The following is a 23,812-nucleotide window of genomic DNA, read 5'->3' on the forward strand; positions in this document are numbered from 1 at the left end:
AATAGAAACTCTGAACCAGTTGGAACAGAGGTTAGGTAGAACCCTTGAAGACATCGGTATAGGAAAAGATTTTATGAACAAAACCTCAGTTGCCCGTGAACTAGCACAAACAATCAACAAATGGGATCTCTTCTTATTAAAAGGCTTCTGCACAGCAAGAGAAACCACCAGCAGTGTGAAGAGACAACCCACAATGTGGGAAAAAATCTTCACCTGCTCTTCCTCAGACAAAGGTCTACTGTCTCAAATCTATAAAGAACTTAAAAAGATCAGACCTCCTAAATTTAAAGACCCAATCCAAAAATGGGCATCTGAAATGAACAGACATTTCTCAGACAAAGAAGTAGAAATAGCAAATAAATACATGAAAAAATGTTCAACATCACTGGTCATTCGAGAGATGCAAATGAAAACAATGCTGAGATTCCATTTCACTCCAGAAAGAATGGCTGCTATCATGAAATCAACCAATAACAAATGCTGGCAGGGCTGTGGGGAAAGAGGAACCCTGCTCCACTGCTGGTGGGAGTGTAGACTGGTGCAAGCACTATGGAAACCAGTATGGAGATACCTCAAAGAACTAGGACTGGAAGTCCCATTTGATCCAGCTATTCCACTGCTGGGGATCTTCCCCAAAGAATTGAAAGAATCATACCACAGTGATATATGTGCACCCATGTTCATAGCAAAGCAGTTTGTAATAGCTAAGGCTTGGAAACAGCCCAAATGCCCATCAACTGGAGACTGGATAAAGAAAATGTGAGTTTTTTATAAAATGGAATACTACTCAGCCATAAAAAATGAGAAATTAGAGACATTTATAGCTAAAGGGATGCACATTGAGGCGATACTCTTAAGTGAAATAAATAGGACACGTGTAAAGACCGAATAGTTTCTCTGTTGTGAGAAACTGAAAGTGTAAATAAGGACTAAATGTATAATAGGTAATGTGAAATAGGAAGAAAAGGGGCAAAGGGGAAGGAAGTGGGAGGGCTAGGGGAAAGGATAGAAGGGAATGGGATTAATATGAGAAAATGGAAAAATAGGAACAAAATCTTTGCAAATAGGGAGGAATGGAGGGGTTGAAGGGAGGGCTGGGCAAGGGTGAAAACTAAGAACCAAGAGAGACTATGTAAAGGTGCAAATTTCCAATGATGAATGTCATTATATTGTATACCTAAAATGTACCAATGATTAGAATGAATAATCGATAATGTAAAATAGGAAGAAAAGGTCTAAAGGGGTAGGGGTAGTGGGAGGGGCAGGGGAAAGAAAAGAAGGGAAAGGAAAAATGATGAGAAATGGAAAAAATGGAAATAAAGTCTTTGTAAATAGGGAAGGGTGGAGGACGTGAAGGGAGGGATAGGAATGGGGAAAAAATAAGAACCAAGATGCATTATATAAAGGTACAATTCCCAATGAGAAATGTAATTGTGTTGTATACCTAAGATGTACCAATAAAAGAATTTAATACAAAAAAAAAGGATCTGAATAGATATTTCTCAAAGAAGACATAAAAGGGACCATTGGGTGTATGGGGAAATGTTCAGCCTCACTAATTGCCTTATCCTTGAGAAAAGGAGGACAGTACAACACCATGTCCCTGAGATGCCCCCTCTGTTCCTAAGGTTCTAGCTAAGTAAAGGAACAATAGAAGTGGACAGGGACCACACTGACTCCCTCCTATGCATCCTTGGAACTAGGGCAAACTAGGGTTATCAGGAGAAACTGCTTACCTTCACTTATGCCAAGACAGCTATACTTTGGAACCCTGGGTACACAATGGAATAAAGCAAGCTAATAATGTCACTGCTATAATAATTTAATCTCTAAAACCTTTATCCACATGGTAACCGGGTGCACAATAAAGACTGTGGAGAAGACAATTGTTGTCCAGCCCACTGCTACTGGACCTTCCAAGCAGTGAAGCTGGAGAATTCATGCCACTTCAGGACCTTCCCCTGTTAGAAAGTTTCAATTAATCCTATGTCTTATAAGCCATCTCCAGGTATTTTCCCGGGTCTCTTGGCAACCTACCCTACTGTACTAGCACAGTTAGACTGTGGGCAGGACACTAATCACTAGGAAATGCAAATTAAAACCACTTCATGCATGCTAGAGTGGCTATTATCAAAAAGATAGCAAGAGGAGCAGAACCGCCTGGAGCCATCCGAGCTACACCACCCCATTCTGGGCCTCCCAGCCAGGGGTGGACAGGTGAGGAGTGGAGCAGCACACCTGCAGCACCACCCTAGCCCCACCCCACAGCCCTCCCCCGGGGGGCCCTCTGGCCACCTGGTTGCGCCTGTACTTGCATCCACACCCCAGAGGCACAGGGGGTCATAAAGGCCATTGTCCTGAGCTCCAGAAGATAGAGTAGAAATGAACAACAGATAGAGGGCCTCTCTCAGACTCCTTGATGAAAACTGAAGCCCACTGGAAAAGTGAAGAGAATCTCTGCAATAAAGACACACCAGACCAACATAGTTGGTAAATCGGGGGGATCATCACCTCCCATCAGAACCTGGAATATCTTCAGGGGAAGGGCAGCTGGAACCTGCAGTAGAACTTTGCAGAGTTCAACCCTGAAGGAGGTCAGGGAGCTCAACTTGGACCTTAAAGCCAGAAATCAGCCTGAATCTCAGGGGTCTGCTGCTGGCTTGCTGAGACTAATTGACTTAGATTTGCACACTAGGCCCACATTGTCTATTGTGACAGCAGAGACATACCCTGAATGAGGCCCTTCATTTTTATTTTTTTATTTGTTATTTTCAAAATTATTTTTTTCTCTCATTTTTAATTTTTAATTTTTATTTGTTTCTTTCTACTCTTTTCAAATTTTTTTTCTTTCTCTCTTTCTTTTTTTCTTTTCTTTCTCTCTTTCTCTCACTCTCTCACTCTCCCACATTGTTCTTCATCCCCTTTTTGTTACTGTTCCTGTCCTAATTTGGATTTTTTTCTTTTTCTTTGCTTCTCTTTTTCTTTCTTTCAATTGTCATTAGTTTAAAAGGAAAGTGAATACAATTTCTAGCTTCCCTATTGCTGACAGGTTGTTCTGTTCTTGTCTTTGTTCTTTCATTCTGTCTTTTCCTCTTGTCTTCAACAGTTTCCTAGAGTTTGCGTGATCTTCCTCTGTCCTCTGGCCTCACTGCTAACCTGCTAACCTTTCCCTTTCCTTCTATCTATCTATCCCTCCCTGCCCAACTCCTTCTAAGTCTCCATGCTGAAGGGTAAAGTTGCTGTATTGAAAAGTCTATTCACTATAAACATATTTTGGGCTGGTCCTCGATTTTGATTTAATTCACACAGTTAAAGGTGATAGGTTAATAACTACCACAAATTGCTATTTTCTAAGCTGTACTTTATATTATTGTTACTGCTGATTGTATCACTTGGGCTAAGGTGCTATGATTGATCTAATCAATAATCCTTCTGGTATAATGAAAATGAGATTGCCCCAAAGTCATTAGAGACTCAAAACCTTAAGACTAGCTATATCTGGAAGACAGCTCTGAGAAGCAATCATTCCATTAGGGTTCTAAATACAAGCAACAAAGATACCTACAATAACCAATATTGAAGTATCAACCCAGGAATAAACCAAGGACAGTACCAACAACAAAAATAGAAACGAGAAGACATTTAAGCAAGGCTCAATGTCAGACTTCCAGCTCACCAAAGGCAAACTCTGGGGGAAACGAGGTGGAAAAGTCTGATAATCAACCACCTGGACACCCTGAACTGATAGTACAGGAAGTAATAAAACAGATGAATGAGGCTCTAGAAAAATTCAAAACAGAAATAATTTCCCAGACAACTACAGAGATGGTGAGCAGAATGAAAGACATGATTAGAGACTCTAGAACAGAAATAGATTTAAAAAAAAAAAAAGATGAGGGGCCAGGGATTTAGCTCAGCAATTCTGTTGCCTGTCTCACAAGCGCAAAGACCTGAGTTCAATTCAGGTATCCCCCCACCAAAAAAAAATAGATGAGTTCAGAACCATGATGGAAGCCATGAATGCCCAACACAGGAAAGAAATGGAAATCATGAACACACAATATACGAAAGAAATGGAATTCATGAAACAAATTCAAACAGATATCCAGGAGATTAAAAACTCTATTGAAAGTGGGCTGGGGATTTAGCTCAGTGGTTTCGCCACCTGCTGCACAAGTGCAAGGACCCGAGTTCGATCCCTGGTACCAAAAAAAAAAAAAAAAAAAAAACAGCTAGGATTTTTGGGCCGGGAATTTAGCTCAGTGGTTTTGCAGCCTGCTGGGCATGTGCAAGGACCCGAGTTTGATCCCCGGTACCAAAAAAAAAAAAAAAAAAAAAAAAAAAACCTCTATTGAAAGTATACACAGCAGAATGAAGACAATCTGAAGACAGAATATTAGATATAGAAGACAGGATGGTGATCAGTGACCATGAAAAGAGAGATCTCTTAAAAATAGTAAGAGACCATGAGAAATCAATCCAACAGCTCCTAGATGACACAAAGAAGAATAATATAAGATGGATAGGAGTCTAAGAAAAAGCAGGAGAAAGTACAAATGACACCAAAAAAAAACTGTTCACAGAATTAATGAGAGAAAACTTCCAAAACAGAGCAAAAGAATTTGACATACAGATAAGTGAGGCATATAGGACTCCAACTAGCCATGATCAAAAATATCTACACCTAGGGCCGGGGATTTAACTCAGTGTTTCTGGTGCCTGCCTCACAAGCACAAGGTCCCAAGTTCGATCCCTGGTACCCAAAAAAACAAAAATTTTTAAAAATTTTTAAAAATTAAAAAAAAATATCTACACCTAGACATATAATAATCAAGATCCTGGAAACCCAACAGAAGAACAAAATACTACAAGCAGTTAGAGAAAAGAAACAAATCACATGCAAAGGAAATCCCATCAGAATCACAGCACTTTTCAACACAAACCCTCAAATCAAGGAGAACCTGGGGTGAGGCATTTCAAGCCCTAAAAGAAAACAACCTCCAACCTGGACTGATATATCCTGCAAAACTTCCTTTCAAAATTGATGGGGAAATAAGATACTTCCATGACAAAGAACACCTGAGAAACTTCATGAATAACAAAGCAGAACTCCGAACAATTCTAAAAAATATCCTACAAAAAGACAATGAAGGTTACAACTCCATGAGGCCCAACAGAGCAAATCCATCAAGCAAGGCAAGAAATTAAAAGGAGAGGGAAACCAACAACAGGAAAATAACATGATAATGATAAGTCAATAAATATCAGTTATAACCATCAAAGTTAATGGTCTCAATTCACCAGTCAAAAGAAACAGAATGGCAGAATGGATTAAGAAGCAAAATCCAACAATATGCTGTATACAAGAAACGTACCTTGACAGCCCTCACCCCCTCCTGCACTGCTGCTGCTTCTGATCTCCAGCAAACGGGGTGGGGGGGAGGCTTGGAGTGGCACGAGCCTGGCAGTGGCAAGTATTTGCTGTCTCCGTTTGTTTCCCATCTGCCCTCTCCTCAACGCCTTCTCGCTCTCAGTGTGGCCACGGCTGGCTCCTCACCCCTGGGGCATCTCCTGACACCGAGACAAAAGGATGCCACGGAGAAAGAAAAAAGTTAAAGAAGCTTCTGAATCTCAGAACCTGGAGAAGAAGGATGTAGAAACCACCAGTTCTGTCAGTATGAAGAGAAAGCGTAGAGTTGAAGATAGACTCATTGTGATATCTGATAGTGATGGAGAGGAACCAAAGGAGAAAACTGAATTGCAGAAAATGAAGACAAAACAGTCAAATAGAACAAAGTGTTTGGCTAAAAGAAAAATTGCAGATGACAGAAGAAGAACAGTTTGCTTTGGTCCTCAAAATGAGTGAGTAGGAATCTAGGGATATGAACAGCCAGGAAGAGGAGGAAGAAGAGCTCTTGAGGAAAGCCATTGCTGAAAGCCTGAATAGTTGCCAGCCTTCTGATGCTTCTGCTACCAGAACTCAACCTCTGGCCATTGGACCATCTTCACAGTCCCACCAAGAGAAGACCACAGACTCTGGAACCACTGAAGGCATATGGCAGCTGGTACCTCCATCACTGTTTAAAGGCTCAATATCAGTCAGGGAAACGAGGCTGAGGAAAGAGAGGATGCTTGGGACCACACTGAAAACACTGAAGAGGAGCCAGTCTCTGGCAGCTCAGGAAGCTGGGACCAGTCAAACCACCCAGTGTCTGAGAATGAGAATGTTGAATGTTTTGACAAGGCCAGGGAATTAGCTCAGTGGTTCCAGCACCTGCCTCGAAAGCACAAGGTCCCGAGTTCAATCCCTGGTACCGAAGAAACAAAAAAAAAACAAATGTTTTGACAGATGTACTGGCCACTTGGCTGAGCACACACAGTGTGGGAAGCCACAGGAAAGTACTGGGAGGGGTTGTGCTGTTCTTCAGGTTGCCCAGGGTAGGGGGGACACATCTAGGCACTATCTGCCTATCCCAGCTGATGCAAAAGGTCACTGGAGACATTGTCCACTACTTCTGGGGTATTCCATTCTCTGCCCTGCTGGAGTAGACCCTAACCAGTATACCAAGGTCATTCTCTGTCAGTTGGGGGTTTATCAAAAGAGCCTAAAAATAGCTCAGAGGCAGCTCTTTAAAAGAGGGGGTTTGGGGAACCAGTGTTACCTAGCCCTCCTTCTCTGATCCAGAATGAATGTGCCCAAGGAGATCAGGCTAGCGAAAAAAATGAAGGCATCTCAGAAGATATGGGAGATGAAGACAAAGAGGAGAGGCAGGAATCTAGGGCATCTGTCTGGCACTCAAAAACCAAGGATATCCAAGAAAACCAAATTAAAAGCTTGAAACAGAAACTTTTGTTGGAGGAAGAACCAATAACCAGTATGGTGAGTCTTCCCAAGGGCTCCTTGTTGAAGAAACTTCTGAAGAAGGCAACTCTGTGCCTGGTTCACAAAGCATTGCTATTTTGACCAGTAAGAGAAGGTACTCCTTATGCCAAAGAGTTCTGCAGAAGAAATCACTGTTCGTCCTGAGACACAGCTAAGTTCCCCTGAAACTTTTGACCTTGAAAGAGAAGACTCTTCAGGTAGCTGGAAGACCCTGGACGAAATAAAAATAATAATGAGAGATAAGGAGGTTGTTAACAGGGAAGATGCTGAGAAGGAAACACCTATTTCTACCTTTTCATCTAGTAACCAGGTATCATGCCCACTATGTCACCAAGGCTTCCCAGCCACAAAGACTGAGCGACATGCTATGTACTGCAATGGTCTATTGGAGCAAGATGCAGTGTTGAATCAGAGACAAAGAGAGGCCAAGAGCAAGAGTGACAGAGGGACAGCTGCAGAGACTTTCCTAGACATTGACAAAGTTGAGAAGTGTTATCTATGTAAATCCCTGGTCCCATTCGGAGAGTATCAATGTCATGTTGACTCCTGTCTCCAGCTTGGAAGGGGTGATCAAGGAGATGGGCCTGAAGGGAGTGGTAAAGCATGTCCAACTGTGAAAAGGAAGCACTGAAGAACCCAAAGGAAAAGGCCACAATGAAGGCTGACTCCTCAGTCTCTTGGAAAAGTCTGAGTGCAAGACCATAGATGGAGAGATAAAGACAAAGTCTTCAGAAATACGAAGCTTCAGGTTGCCCTCAGAGGAAGAGGCAGGCTGCAACAGACAGATGCAGAACTCTCTCATACATCTCAACTTAAATGAATCTCCTATCAAGTCTTTTGTTTCCATTTCAGAAGCTACAGATTGCTTAGTAGACTTCAAAAAGCAACTTACCATCCAGCAAGGTAGCTGGACACGGACCAAAGCAAGCAGAGGAAGAAGCAGAAAATACTGACTTTTTGGGTCCAAACATTGACAAAACCATTAATAATAAGGGTGGGCCATGTTCATTAAGGCATAGTGTCCTCCACAATTCATTGTTGAGCAAGTTTTGATCCTACAGTTTTCATCACCAGCACCCACTCATCATCCTGGTTTTTACGTTTTCTATGATCTATACAGACAACAGTGTATAGTATTCTGTTTTGTAACATCCTGTTTGAATTTACTTATTGTTAAAAGAAAGTTTAAATATTTTTTTTAAAAAAGAAACACACCTAGTTCAAAAAGAAACTCATAGACTGAAAGTAAAAGTATGGAAAAGTTTTCCACATGACAGGAACCCAGAAAAAAATAGGGGTAGCTATCTTAATTACAGACAAAGTAGATTTCAAACCAAAACAAATCAAGAGAGACAAAGATGGTCACTACATCCTTGTGAAGAGAACAATCCGAGAGGAAGAGATGACAATCATAAATATATATGCACCAAATATGAATGTCCCCAACTATACAAAACAAATATTAATGGACATGAAAAATCAAATAAGCACTAATACAATTATAGTGGGGGACCTCAACACCCCACTGTCACAAACAGATAGATCAACTAGACAAAAAATCAACAATGAAATACTAGAACTGAACCAAGCTTTTGAACAAATGGACTTGATACACGTCTACAGAGTGTTCCACCCCACAAAATCAGAATATACATTCTTTTTGGCTGCACACGGGTCATTCTCCAAAATAGACCACATACTAGTTCATAGAACATGTTTAAGTAAGTGCAAAGGAATTGAAGTTCTCCCATGTATATTATCAGACCATAGCGCAATTAAACTGGAGATCAATAGCATAAGAAACTGTAAGAAGTCCACAAACACATGGAAATTGTGTAACAACTCTCCTGAACAACCAGTGGGTCACAGAGGAAGTTAAAGAAGAAATTAGACAGTTTTTGCAATTAAATGATAATGCCAGTACAACATACAGGAATCTATGGGACACAATGAAAGCAGTTCTACAAGGGAAATTGAAGGCAGTGAATACCCACACTAGGAAAACAGAGTGAGCTTGAATAAACACCCTAATGCTGAATCTTAAGCTTCTAGAAAAAGAAGAGCAAGGCAAACCCAAAGCTTGTACAAGGGAGGAAATTATAACGACCAAAGCAGAAATCAATGCAATGGAGACTAACAGAATGAAACAGAAAAACAATGAATTGAAGAGTTGGTTTTTCAAAAGAATAAATAAAATTGATAAACCCTTAGCCAACCTTATCAAACAAAAAAAAAAAGGTGCAAATCCATGCATTTAGGAATGAAAAAGGTGAAGTCACAACAGATCCAGCAGAAATCCTGATGATCATCAATACCTATTTCGAGAAACTGTACTCTAATAAAATGGAAAACACAGAAGAAATGAACAAATTTATAGATACATATGAATTACCAAAGTTGAAAGAAGAAGATATAAAAATTCTAAACACCTCAATTATAATCAGTGAAATTGAAAATGTAATTAAAAATTTATCAACAAAGAAAAGCCCAGGTCATCATGGCTTCACTGCTGAATTCTATAGGACATTTAGAGAAGAACTATTGCCACTACTCTTTAAACTCATCAAAGAAATTGAAAGGGAGGCAATACTTCCAAATTCATTCCTGGAAGCAAGTGTTACTTTGATTCCAAAACCATGGAAAGACTCAACCAAAAAAGAGAACTAGAGGCCAATCTCCCTAATGAACATAGATGCAAAAATCCTCAATAAGATACTGGCAAACAGAATACAGAAGGTCATCAAAAAGATCATACACCCTGACCAAGTCATATTTATCCCAGGGATGCAAGGATGGTTCTAGATACATAAATCAATAAATGTAATACACTATATTAACAGAGTAAAGGACAAAAACCATATGATCATCTCAATAGATGCAGAAAAAGCATTTGATAAAAATTCAACACCCATTCATGATAAAAACTCTACAGAAAATTGGAATAGAGGGTCTTTATCTCAACTTGATAAAGGCTATCTATGAAAAACCAACAGCCAACATCATACTAAATGGTCAAAAACTGAAAACCTTCACACTAAAATCAGGAACAAGACAAGGATGTTCACTATCACCACTCTTGTTCAATGTAGTTTTGGAAACATTGGCCACAGCAATTAGACAAAAGAAAGAAATAAAAGGAATAAAGATAGGAAAGGAAGAAGTTAAACTGTCATTATTTGCTGATGATATGATACTCTACATTGAATACCCAAAAAACTCCACCAAAAGACTTCTAGACTTAATTTACAGATACAGTAGAGTAGCTGGATACAAGGTGAACACTCAAAAATAAATAGCCTTCTTGTACTCAAATAGACTCACTGAGAGAGAAATTAGGGAAACAATCCCTTTCACAATAGCATCCAAAAAAATGAAGTATCTAGGAATCAATCTAATGAGGGAAGCAAAAGACCTCTACATTGAAAACTACAACACTCTGAAAAAATGAGATCAAAGAGGATATAAGAAAATGGAAAGACATCCCTTGTTCCTGGATAGGAAGAACCAATATAGTGAAAATGGCCATACTTCCAAAACTACTATACAGATTCAATGCAATCTTGATTTAAATCCCAACAGTATATTTCACAGAGCTAGAGAAAACAATCCAAAAATTCATTTGGAACCACAAGAGACCTAGAGTAGCAAAAGCAATTCTAAGCAACAGAGACATGGCAGGGGGTATGACAATCCCCAACTTGAAGCTATGCTACAAAGCTACTATGATAAAAACAGCATGCTAATGGCAAAGAAACAGACCTGAGGATCAGTGGAATAGATTAGAAGACGCAGAAACAACTTCAGACATATTCAGCCACCTCATCTTTGACAAAGGAGTCAACCACCCTCATTGGAGGAAAGATAGCCTATTTAATAAATGGTGTTGGAAAAACTGGATTTCAACCTGCCAAAGATTAAAACTAGACCCATATCTATCACCATGCACTAAACTAAGATCTAAGTGGATTAAAGACCTACATATTAAGACAGAAACACTAAAATTGCTGGAAGATAAGTTAGGTAGAACTCTTGAAGACATTGGCATAGGAAAAGACTTTATGAACAAAACCTCAATAGCATGGGAACTAGCAGAAAGAATCAACAATGGGATTTCATCTTATTAAAAAGCTTCTGCACTGCAAGAGAAACCACCAACAGAGCTAACAGACAACCTACAATGTGGGAAAAAATTTTAGCAGCTGTACCTCAGAGAAAGGGCTACTATCTAGAATCTATAAAGAACTGAAAAAAATCAGACCCCCCCCCAAATATAAAGACCCAATTCAAAAATGGGCATCTGAAATGAACAGACATTTCTCAGACAAAGAAGTAACAGCAGCAAATAAATGTATGAAAAAATGTTCAACATCACCAGTCATTCAAGAGATGCAGATAAAAACAACACTGAGATTCCACCTCACCCCAGTAAAAATGGCTGCTATCAAGAAATCAACCAATAACAAATGCTGGCGGGGTTGTGTGGAAAAAGGAACCCTTCTTCATTGTTGGTGGGAATGCAGACTGGTGCAACCACTGTGGAAATCAGTATGGAGATACCTCAAAACACTAGGACTGGAAGTCCCATCTGACCCAGCTATTCCCTTGCTGAGTATCTTCCCAAAAGAATGAAAAGAATCATACCACACTGACAGATGCTCACCCATGTTTACAGCAGCACAGTTTGTAATAACTAAAATTTGGAAACAGCCCAGTGCCCATTAACTGGAGACTGGATAAGGAAGACATGGGTTTTTTTATAAAATGAAGTACTACTCAGCTGTAAAGAATGAGAAACTAGAGACATTTATAGCCAAGTGGATGCACATTGAGGTGATACTATTAAGTGAAATAAATAGGACACACATGTAAATACTGAATAGTTTCTCTGGTGTGAAGAACTAAATGTGTAAATAAGGATCAAAATGTATAAGTGATATTGTGAAATAGGTAGAAAAGTTCTAAAGGAGTAGGGGAAGTGGGAGAGGTAGGGGAAAGGAAATAAGGGAAAAGAAAAAATATGAGAAAAGGAAAAAAATGGAAACAAAGTCTTTGCAAATAGGGAAGGGTGGAGGGGGTGAAGGAAGGGCAGGGGAATGGGGAAAAAATAAGAACCAAGATACGTCATGTAAAGGTACAAGGTCCCAATGATGAATGTAACTGTACTGTATACCTAAAATGTACCAATAAGGTTAATGGAAAAAAAAGAAAACAACAGTTGGCAAGGATGTGGGGAAAGGTTAGCTCTTGAATTCTGTTGGTAGGAACGTAAATTTGTACAGTCATTATGGAAAAGAGTGCAGAGGCCCCTCAAAAGATAAAAATAAAAGTACTATGTGATCCAGAAATCCCACTACAGTACATACACTCAAAGGAAATGAAATCAGTATGTCGAACAGATGTCTTCACTCCCATGTTCACTGTAGAATATTCACAATACTCAAGTTATAGAATTAACCTAAGTGTCCATCAACAGATGAATGGATACAAGAAAATATAAAAATGATATGTATTCACAATTAAATACTATTCAGCCTGAAAAAAAAGAAAATATCATTCATGACAACATGGATGAACCTGGAAGAAATGAAAAATAATGTAAAAAGTCAGTCAAAGAAAGATAAATACCACATGATCCCATTTATATATGAAATCTTTGAAAACTCAGACTCACAGAAACAGTAAAATGGCAATTATGTGAGGCTGGAGATGGGAGAGGTGGGGAAGTGTTGATCAAACAAAATAAATATTCAGTTTGACAAGAGGAATGAATTCACAAGATCTGTTGTACGTCATGATGACTATAGTTAATAACAGTATGCCTTATACTTTAAAATTGCTAAGAAAAAAGAAAAGAAAACAGCTAGGAGAATAGATGTTAAGTGTTCTCATAAGAAAATGATGTACGAGGGCCTGGGATTTAGTGGCACTGCGCCTGTTTCACAAGTGCAAGGTCCTGAGTTCAATTCCCAGTACCGCAAAAGAAAAAAAAGAAAATGATGTACAGTAATGCACATGTTAAGCAGTTTGACTAAGCTATTCCACAATATATATGTATCAAAACATCACCTGAAAACAAATTTCAGAAAAGAAGTATACATGCGCACACACACAAAAAAGAAAGTAACATAAATTGTTGATAGTTTTACCTCTGCAAGCAAGGTTAAATTTTTGCTTTGGGTTTTATTAATTTGATTATTTTATAAATGTATATAACTTAGGATCAACAATGTTTTGAAAACTAAAAAGGCAATATAACCAAAAAATTTAGTTATGATATTAGCTTAACAAAGAGATTTTTCTCCTTGACAAAAATTATTCACCAAAAGGTTTTTTTGTTTTTGGGTTTGTTTGTTTATTTGTACGGGGACTAAACTCAGGGCCTTCACACTGAGCAACATCCCTAGCCCTTTTTATTTTTTTATTTTGAGACAGGTCTCAATTAATAGATAACTGCCCAGGCTAGGCTCAAACTTGTGATCCTCCTATCCCAGCCTCCCAGAGTACTGGAATTATAGGCCCGCACCATCATGCCCAGTGCCAAAAGATATCTTAAAGAATGAACTGCATTGATGCATCTATACTGTCACAGGTTACAAACTCCTCAACTTAGGGTCCTAGGAACAGAGAAAGACTAAAGTGTTAAAAGCTTGCTGTCAGTGGAAGACCCAAAAGTAATAAAAAATGTCTCTACTTCTCTAATATATCACTGAAATATTTTTAAATTTTTTTAATTATGAATTTGCAAACTCCTGTTTAAATTCAATGTGTACATCTGTAGTTGTTTAAAACAAGGTCCAAGCGTATTTGTGCTAGCTCAGCTCCCTGCAGGTCTCTTCAGAGTCAGGGTCACCCCATGCAATATGAGGGTGGATTACCCTCATACACAGCCTAAAAGCAACATCAACGAACAAAGGCAACTGATCTGTGTCCTACTGAAGGAGAACAGACATCATAGACAAGATGTAGATGTGTCCTGCATGTTCTTAAATTAAGGCCTGCTGATGTTTGAGTCTATTTTTTAATTTTCCTTTTGCAAAACTAAAGATACCTTTGTAAGCCTTTAGCACCCTCTTCTGGACAATCTGATTATTTCAAACAAATATCTCAATGAAATGAATTGCTGAATATGTTGTAGGCACACTGAAATCAGGCACAGATTATTTTATTTAGGTTTTCTCACTTTACTTTCTAGAATAGTTTTAGATTTGCAGAAAAAATGAGCAGTTAGTGCAAAGGTCTCTCTCACGCAGCTTCCCTATTATCAATGCCACTCAGGTGATACATTTGTTAAAGCTAGTGAAACATTATTAACATATTAAAGTCCACAGTTTACAATAAAGTTGTATATTTCTATAGTCAGCTACATGACAAATTTCATGTATCTGCCATTACATATAGAGAATTATTTCATGACCCTAAATATCCTGTATTTTCCCTCTTTATCGTTCCTTTCATACATCCAAACCTTGGAACCCAGTGATCTTTTCTCTCATCTGTATGGTTTTGCCTTTTCCAGAATGACATATATTGTAATAAGAAAATATATACCCTTTCAAACTGGCTTCTTTCACCTAGCAATGTGCATTTAAGATTCCTTCATATCTTGTTGTGGTTTGACAGCACATTTCTCTTTATCACTTAAAAATATTCCATTGGATGGTTATACTAAAGTTTGTTGGTCTATTCCCTGTTGAAAAACAACTTGACTGCTTTCACTTTGTGGCAATTCTGATTAATACTGCTACAAACATTTATACAAAGGTGTTTTGTGGGCACAAATTTTCAGTTCATCTGGGTAAAAATACCAAAGACCATGATTTCTGTGCTCTCTGGTAACTCTGTTTCATTTCATAAGAAACTGCCAAACTGTTTGCCACAGTGGCTGCACCATTTTGAATTTCCACCGACAGTGAACTAGAGGTCCTGTTCCACATTCGCACCAGCTTTTACCACTGTGGGATTTTAACCATTCTCCTACGTACATATCGCTATCCTATTGTTTTAATTTGCAATTCTCCAGGGACATATTATGTGTTGGATATTTTCATATGCTTATTTGTCATCTGTATATCTTCTTTGACGAGGTAAGTCTGTTCAGGTCTTGCCCATTTTCTATTTAGTTTTTTATTTTCTTATATTGAAGAGTCCTTTGCATATTTGGATGAAAGTCCTTAATTGGATCTGTTTTGCAAATATTTTCTCTCAAGATATAACTTCTTTTTTCATTCTCTTAACAGTATCTTTAACAAAGCAGAAGACATTAAGTCCAAACTTCCAATTTTTTCTTTTATGAGTGTATTTCCAGCATTGTATTTAAATGCTTGATGCCAAACCCAAGTTCACCCAGATTTTCTTCTATGCACTCTTCTAGAACTTGTATAACTTTGTATTTTACATTTTAGGACTAAGACCCAGTATGATTTAATTTTTGTGAAAGATATAAGGTGTTATCTGGATGGGAGTTTTTGTTTTTGTTGTTGTTGTTGTTGTTATTGTTGTTTCATTTTGCCATGGATGACCAATCATTCCAATGTTGTTTGTTGAAGACTATCTTCCCTCCATTGAAATGAATTTGCTTCTTCTTCAAATATGGGTTGACTCAGGCTGGGGATTTAGCTCAGTGGTTTTACCGCCTGCTGCGCAAGCGCAAGGACCCAAGTTTGATCCCCGGTACCAAAAAAAAAAAAAATATATATATATATATATATATGGGTTGACTCAATGTTTGTGGGTCTATTTTTTTGTGGGTCTATTTCTGTCTCTTATTGATCTGTTTCATCTATTCTCTCACTTATGCTTTTTCTAGTACCATGCTTTCTTGATTACTACAGCTTTATAGCAGCCCTGGAAGACAGCTAATATCCATCCTCTGACTTTGTTTTTATTCAGTATTGTATAGGCTATACTGGGTATTTTGTTTTTTCCAAAAGAATCATTTTATCTATATCCACAGAATAACTTCCTGGGTTTTTATGAGGATTATATTGAATCTAAAGATCAAGACAGGAAAAACAAACATCTTAGAAATACTAGGTTTACATGCAAAAAAGCATTTATTTAGATTTTTTATTTCTTTCATCAGAAATTTGTAATTTTCATTAGATTCTAGATATATTTTGTTAAAATTTTTAGTGCTAATCAAAATGATACCATGGGAGGAGTTTGTTTTGTTTTGTTTCATTGGTTTTGTTTTTTGACTTTTGTTTTGTTTTGTTTCACAGTGTTAGGAATCAAGCACTCTACCACTGAGCTACATCACAGCCCCAAAATGGTATTGTGTTTTAAATTTCAAAATTAATTAATTGTTCATTGCAGATATATAAGAAAGCAATTGAATTTTGTGTATTATCTTCTGTCTTGTAACCATATTATAACTGCTGATTAGTTCTAGCATTTTTCTTGTCCATTCTTTTGAATTTTTGACATAGACAATCACATCATCTGTAAACAAAGACACCTCTGTTTCTTCCTTTCTTATCTCTGTGCCTTTCATTTATCTTTCTTTTCATTATGTCAGCTTGTACTTCCAGTATGATAATAACTAGGAATAATGAGAGCTGACATTCATGTCTTGTTCCCAATCTTAGAGAAAAGCATTTACTTTTTTCACCATTATGTATGATGTTAGCTGTAGGTCTTATCAATGTTCTTTATCAAGTTGATGAAGTTCCCCTCTATTCCTGGTTTACTGAGAGATTTTATTATAAATGACTCTAAAATTTTGTCAAATAATTTTTCTATATGCATTGTCATTATTATATGATTTTTTTTCTTCTTTAGCCTCTTAATGTGGTAGATTGCGTTTAGTGATTTTTGAATGTTGAACCAGCTTCACATACCTGGAAAAAGTCCTCCTTGGTCATGATGTACAATTTTTTATTCATTATTCAATTTTAAAATATTTTGTTTAGTATTTTTACATGTATGTTCAGAAGAAATATTGGTCAGTTGCTTTTTTTCTTATAGTGTCTTTGTTTTCTGAGTTAGTATAATGCTAGTCTCATAAAGAATTCCTTCTGCCTCTATTTTCTAGGAAAATTGTAGAGAATGGGTGTCATTTCTTCTATGAATATAATGGAAAATTTACCAGCAAAATCATCTGAAACTTGTGATTTCATTTTTGGAATTTTATTAAATATTAATTCAACCTGGTACCAAAAATAAATAAATAAATATTAATTCAAAATATATATGGATATATACCTGTTCATATTATCTAATTCTTGTATAAGTTTTGGTAGTTCCTGTCCAACTGGCCCATTTCATCTGAGTTAGATTTGTGGACAAATACTTTTTCATATATTCTTTTACTATCCCTTTATATATATGAGATCTGTGGTATCAGTTATTTATTTCATGTATTTTGATGTTCTATTGTTGCATGCAAGCATATTAAGGATTGTTACGACATCTTCAGGAATTGAACCTGAACCAGGTGTGGCAGCACATGCCTGTAATCCCAGCATCTGGGAGACTGAAGCAGGAAAATTGCCACAAGTTCAAGGCCAGCCTGCACTACAAAGTGACACCGTCTCAGGAAAAAAAAAATGAATTGACCCTGTTTTCACTATTGTATTTTTTTATTCTCAATCTTTATTTTTTATTAGTACATGTTTCCACTGCATAGTGATTATATTCATCATGGCGAGTTGGTATGTGTGCCTAGCACATCTTAATTCTTTCTTCATCCCATTCCCTTCCCCTACTCCCCTCCGTCTATCTCTTGGCCTCCTCCTATTTACAAAAGATCTATTTATTATGTTGTTGTTGTTGCTGCTGTCGTTGTTGTTGTTGTTGTTGTTTGAGACAGGGTCTCACTTTGTAGTTCAGGCTGCCCTGAACTCACTATGTCACTCAGGCTGGCCTCAAACTTGCAATGATCCTCCTGCCTCAGCCTCCTGAGTGCTTGGCTTGCAGGTGTGCACCACCACACCCGGCTGCTCTTTATATTTTAAAACTCTATCTCAGATAATTTTACTCATTCTAAAACTCCGCTTTGTCTAAAATTACTACATCTACTCCTGTTTTCTTTTAATTAATATCAATGTGATATGACTTTCTCTCTCCCTTTACTCATCTATCTCTTTACATTTAAAGTGGTCTTCTTACAAACAACATATAGTTGAGAGTTTTTAATCCATTCTGACAGTCTGTTTTTATTGGTTTGTTTAGATCATTCCCATTTAAAGTCATCAACTATATGGCTGGATTAAAGTCTACCATGTTTGTAACTATTCATTGTACTTTGTTGGGGGGACAAGCTCTTGCTGTTTACTGAGGCCATCTCAAGTTCTTGTGTTCAAGTAATCCTACCACCTCAGTCCCCAAGTGCCGGGACTACTTGTGCATGCCACAACACCTGACTGCCTTTTTGTTGTTGTTGCTTTTGGCTTTTTGAGGTATCAACACATTGTTACCCCTGAACTACATTCCAGAAATTTTTTTTGCCTCTCTGGTTTTAGTTGAGCATTTTATAGAATTCCATTTTCTCTGCCCTTTTAAGATGACAATTACACTTCTTTTTTTAAAAAAATTTCCTGATTTCCATAGAGTCTGCAATAATCATCTACAACTAATCCAACTCCACTTTTTTTTTTTTTTTTGGTTTTTTGAAAGAGGGTCTCACTAAATAGTTTAGACTGGACTTGAACTCACTAGGCATCCAAGGCTGGCTTCAAACTCGCAGTGATCCTCCTACCTCAGCCTCCCAAGTGCTGGACTTATAGGCTTGTGCCACCATAAGACCCTCAACTCCACCTTCAAATACCATTCTACTTCATGGACAGTGCTGGTGCTTATAACAAGAGTATTGTCCAATTCCAGCCTCATACCCCTCGTAACACTGCTGCCATTCATTTCACCTACTCATACTGATCACCACCCAACACACCACTGCTGATACTGAACAAAGAGTTATCAATTAGATCAGTTCAGAATAAGAAAAATAAAATATTTTATTTCACCTTCACATATTTCTTCTGCAATATTCTTCTCTTCTTTATGTAGATCTAAGGAAACTGACTTTCACATTTTCCTTCTCTGAAAAATTTTTAACATTTCTTGTAAGGCAGGTATCTTTTCAATTTTTCACTGTTGGTTTGCTTTTGTTGTTGTTCTTGTCATTGTTGTTTTGTTTTGTTGTCTGAGAAAGGCTTTCTCTTTCACTTTTGTTTTATTGCTTGTTTGTTTGGTTTTAGTTTTTTGAGATAAAGTCTCACTATGTAGTTCAGACTGGCCTCGAACTCCCAAACCTCCTGCCTCAGCTTCCCAAATGCTGAGAATCCAGCCATGCACCACCACGCCTGGCTCTGCATTTGAAAGATGATTTCATGAATCATGGCATTCTAGGTTGGTGGGTATTATTTTTTGTAACATTGTCACATTGTGGTATACTCTCTTCTTGTTTGCCTGGTAATTCTTACCTCTGATCCTCTGTGATTAAGTCTCGTAAACCCCAGATTCATTTTGGTTCTCTACAGTTTGAATACAACATCCATAAGTGTAGATTCTTTTACTCAGTGTTCTCTTTCTTGGTTCTGTTGTTTGGTGTCTGTCATTAATTTGGAAAGTACCTGGCCATCATTACTTCAAATAGTTCTTCTGCTCCTTTTTTTTTCCTTTTCCATTTATTATTCTTTCTTTCCATTTACTCCCATTACTGTTCCCATTTTAGTGTCTCATAGTGCTTGGGTTTTCTGCTCCATTTTTTTGTTCTTGGTTCCCATCATTTCAGCTTGAGAAGTTTCTAATAACTTACCTTCAAGCTCATTGGTTCTTTCCTCATCTGCATACAGCCTATTGATGAGCTTCTCCAGGTATTCATTTCTGCTGCAATATTTTTTATTTATCGAATTTTTTTTTTTTCTTAGAGGATCCATCTCTCTTCACACTTTCCTCATCTGTTCGTGTGGGTTGTTTGCACTTAACATATTAACCACAGTTATTTTTCATTCCTTATCTGCTAATTCCAAAATTTGTGTCCAATCTGCATCTGATTCTTTTTTATGTAATCTATTCATATAAAAGTTATTTGGAAACTCACATGTAGGAAAAATGATTCAAAGTTAATACATGCAGTTATTAATATTGATGAGCTCTTGGAGGCGGGATCATGAATAATTTTAATTTTGTGTGCTTTGGCTTTACTGTTTTCCAGCTTTATAGAAATAATCAATGAAGGGCCAGGGATTTAGGTCAGTGGTGCCACCACCTGCCTTGCAGGTGTAAGGTCCCAAGTTCCATCCCCAGTACCAAAAAATAATCATCATCATCATCATTAGAGAGGGCTGGTGATTTAGCTTAGTGGCACCGCACCTGCCTTGCAAGCGCAAGGTCCTGAGTTCAATCCCCGGTACTGCAAAAAATCATTATCATCATCATCATCATCATCATCATCATCATCATCATCATCATCATCATCAGAGGGCCAAGGATTTAGCTCAGTGGCATCACACCTGCCTCCCAGGTACAAGATCCTGAGTTCAATCCCCGGTACCAAATAATAATAATAATAATCTGATAGGTCTCCCACCACCTCAGCAGCTATTATGTATAGTAGCTGCCCTCTTCCTATGGTGCCTTGCCCCCTCCCCTGTGTGACATCATGCCAAGATGGTTGCTCCCACCAAAGAACAAACCCTTCTTCCCAGCATGCTCCTGTTCCCACCTAGAGAGTAACCTAATACTCGCTCACCTCCTACCACCTAGTGACATCACTGGCTCCTCCATTCCCTAGTCACTACCTCACTCAACCCCACCTCAGCCCCTACAAGCCCCACCCCAGTCTCTATAAAAGACTCTCCCTGCCCCAGCCATATTGCTTTTGTCTCTCCTTTGTTCAGAGACAGCCCGGCAGATCTATTCCCCTAATAAAGGCTTGTTGTGGCCTGGTCTGGTCTTGGTCTTCGGCCCTTTTACCTGACATAATCATCATCATTAGATGTAGATTCATAATCAAGTTCGCTGCCAAGTTTCCTTCTATGAGTATTCCTAACTCTCCCATATACTTCTTTTTACTTAAAAGGAAGCATTCTGTGCACATAATTCTATACCTTGGTCTCTCCTTGTTGTGATATTGTTCCATTTAGCAAGGTATATTTGGAGCCTGTATCTGCACACAAAGAACTTCTCCATTCTTTTTAAGACTGCATGGTGTCAAAATATTCCACTGCAAGAGTAAGCCATATTCTTATTAACCAGTCTCATATTGATTAATATTTAGATGGTGCTCATTGCTTGTATGCCTGTGTGTGAGAGATAAAAATCAATGCCACAAACAAGACGTTCCTTCAAAGCCTTGGGTCCACAGGTAAATCGTGATTCTAATGCTTGCTTTCTTTCTCAGAATCTTACTTTTATCTTGCATTTTAGCATGATTTGTAAAATGTTGCTGAATTCGGACATGAATACTTAGTAATTAGAACTGAAATAATCAGACCTTTATGTTCATCTGACCAGGAGTTGGGCTGAGTCTAATGTTTGCCACAGTTGTGCATGTTAGAACCTTCCTTTTTCTCTGGCTTCCCTGGTTTTTTTTTTGCTTTGATTTCTTGTTTTGTTTTCTTTTTTATTTCTTTTATTCTATTGTCCTTGGATTTCTACCAAAAACACCTTAAATACAGTAAGTATCTTGCAGCAATCTGAGTTGTAATCCACTGTTACTATACTGGAGTCTTGTTGATGTGGTAGTAAAGTATTGGAGTGGGGAAGCAGTATATCATCTTATTTATTTTCAGTTTTGAGGGGCCTGAAATCACCCAGGACTTTTTAACTCTGAAGTGACTCCGCATTCAGCTTCTATGCAATCTGTCAGATAGTAAGTGTCCCCACTAGTTACTGGCTCCCTAAGCCAGTGCTGGCTTGATTCTCCATATTCACTTGCCTCCCCGTTTGGAGGGTCAGAGTTTGCCCTGTGATCTCAATTTTCTAATTAACTTTTGTTTTATTTGACTTGTTTTTGTGATCATTGGGATGGTGCCTTTGTGACGCTATATATGTTGTAGTAGAAACTTGAAGTCTTCACAAATAATTTTTAAATTTTTACATAGACATGTATTCCTTTTCCCATCTTACACCAATACTATTACCCATTCCTTTAGAAAGTGTGTTTACAGTGGAGTATTATTCAGCCATAAAGGATGAAATTATGTCATTTGCAGGAAAATGGATGGAACTGGAGATCATCAAGTTAAGACTCAGAAAGACAAATATTGTATGCTTTCCTTAATCTGTGGAATCAATCAATCAGTAAGAAAGACATGAAAGTAGAAGGGAAGGGACCAAAAGATGGAATCGGGAGGGAGGGATGAGAAGGGGATTTTAAAAAGAATTAAGATGTAGGGCTGGGGATTTAGCTCAGTGGTTCCCGTGCCTGCCTCACAAGCGCAAGGTCCCGACTTCGATCTCTGGTACCAAAAAAAAAAAGAAAGAATTAAGATGTGTTATGCATATGTTCCAACTCCTCATGATGAATGTAATCATTATGTACTGCAAACACTTACTAATAAAAATTAAAAATTAAAAAGTTAAAATTTTTAGGAGAGAAGAAGGGAGACTATTGTTAGACAAGAGGAGGAGAATAAGGGAGAAGAGAAGGAATGTAAAGAAGGAGAATGGGGGATGGATATGATCAAAATATGTTATATGCATGTATGAAAAGCCACATTAAAACCCAATATTTTGCAGAATTACTATTCACTAATAAAATAAATTTTTAAAAAGAAACGTGTTTGTGTCGCAAGGTGACCTGCTCTACAAGAATGAATGTGGCAGGCAAGCAGCAGTACACTTGAAGTCAGCATGGGGCTTTTGCTGATTTCCATGATGCAAATATCCTGGTGATGTTCAATTTCAAGCTACTGACAGTTTAACAAGTTTGCAAACTTCCTGAATATTTAACAATTGGCTCTTGCAGGTATGATCTGTGACAAGTCTGAATAGAGAGTATGTTATTTGCTTTGCTAGTTTTTATCCTATTCAGTATTTTACTTATTCAAAATGATTTATAGATTTTTTTCAATTAGAATGCTATTATGGGTTGCATTGCATCTCCCCCAAAATTCCTATGGGGAAGTCCTAACTCTCAGTACTACAGAATTATATTTGGTAATAGGGCCTTTAAAAACATATTGGGTTAAAATGAGGTCATTAGAGCATCCTAAGCAAATATGACTGGCTTTCTTATAAGAAGAAACAATTAAGGCACAGACAGTTACCAGAGGACAACAACGTGATGGTACACTGAGAAGACAGCCATCTACATGCCAAGGAGAGAGGCCTCAGAAGAACCCAACCCTGCTAACATGCTGGGCTTCAATTTTAGCCTCCAGAACTATAAACAAGTTCCTGTTTTGGCCCCCAGAATGTGGTACTTTGTTATGGCAGTTCTAGAAGGCTAATACAAACACCAATCCAAGGATGTCCCTGAAGATTTAAAAGCAAGTGCTTCCAAAATACATCCATACCATTAAGTTTCTGCACAAAACTTTTACTTTTAAACCATTCTTTCTATGATGATGCCAAAACCATGCTTGAGGCCTTCATACCAAGAATGATGCTGTAAGAAAGGAAATGTCACACACAAATGTGTCTGCTACCATAGTTTAAACTGCTAGCTATGGGGACTGTGAATTTCCATAATCTCTAGATCATATTAACATGAAATCCAAGCTCCTGGGAATGGTTTTGGGATTTATGGCATCTTGTCATTCCCAAAGTCACAGTGATTAGCCACATACCTAACAGAAAGGGAAATTGTGTATAAAAGGCTGAGATTCTAGAAATTTGCAAAGAAGGATTTAGATAGAGCATTTTTAATATACATTTTATTTGTGTATATTAATTTTACAAAATGTGAGGCTTTATTGGCATTCTCATAAATGCAAAACATATTTTGATCATATCTATCCCCCCATTACCTTACCTTACATT

The 23,812-nt window shown here is 37.8% G+C and overlaps 1 long non-coding RNA gene and 1 pseudogene across 1 annotated transcript in view; one reads left to right on the forward strand and one right to left on the reverse strand.

Moving 5' to 3' along the window:
• LOC147830602 (uncharacterized) overlaps window positions 1-23,812 on the reverse strand; it is a 626,443-nt gene that overhangs the window by 561,697 nt on the left and 40,934 nt on the right. The gene's annotated exons all lie outside the window — the stretch shown is intronic.
• On the forward strand, window positions 5,534-7,836 carry LOC101703331 (BRCA1-A complex subunit RAP80-like; annotated as a pseudogene).

The sequence above is a fragment of the Heterocephalus glaber genome, unplaced genomic scaffold, assembly GCF_053883595.1.
Source record: "Heterocephalus glaber isolate CG9 unplaced genomic scaffold, H.glaber_assembly_v1.0 deba00000071, whole genome shotgun sequence".
NCBI lineage: Eukaryota > Metazoa > Chordata > Mammalia > Rodentia > Bathyergidae > Heterocephalus > Heterocephalus glaber.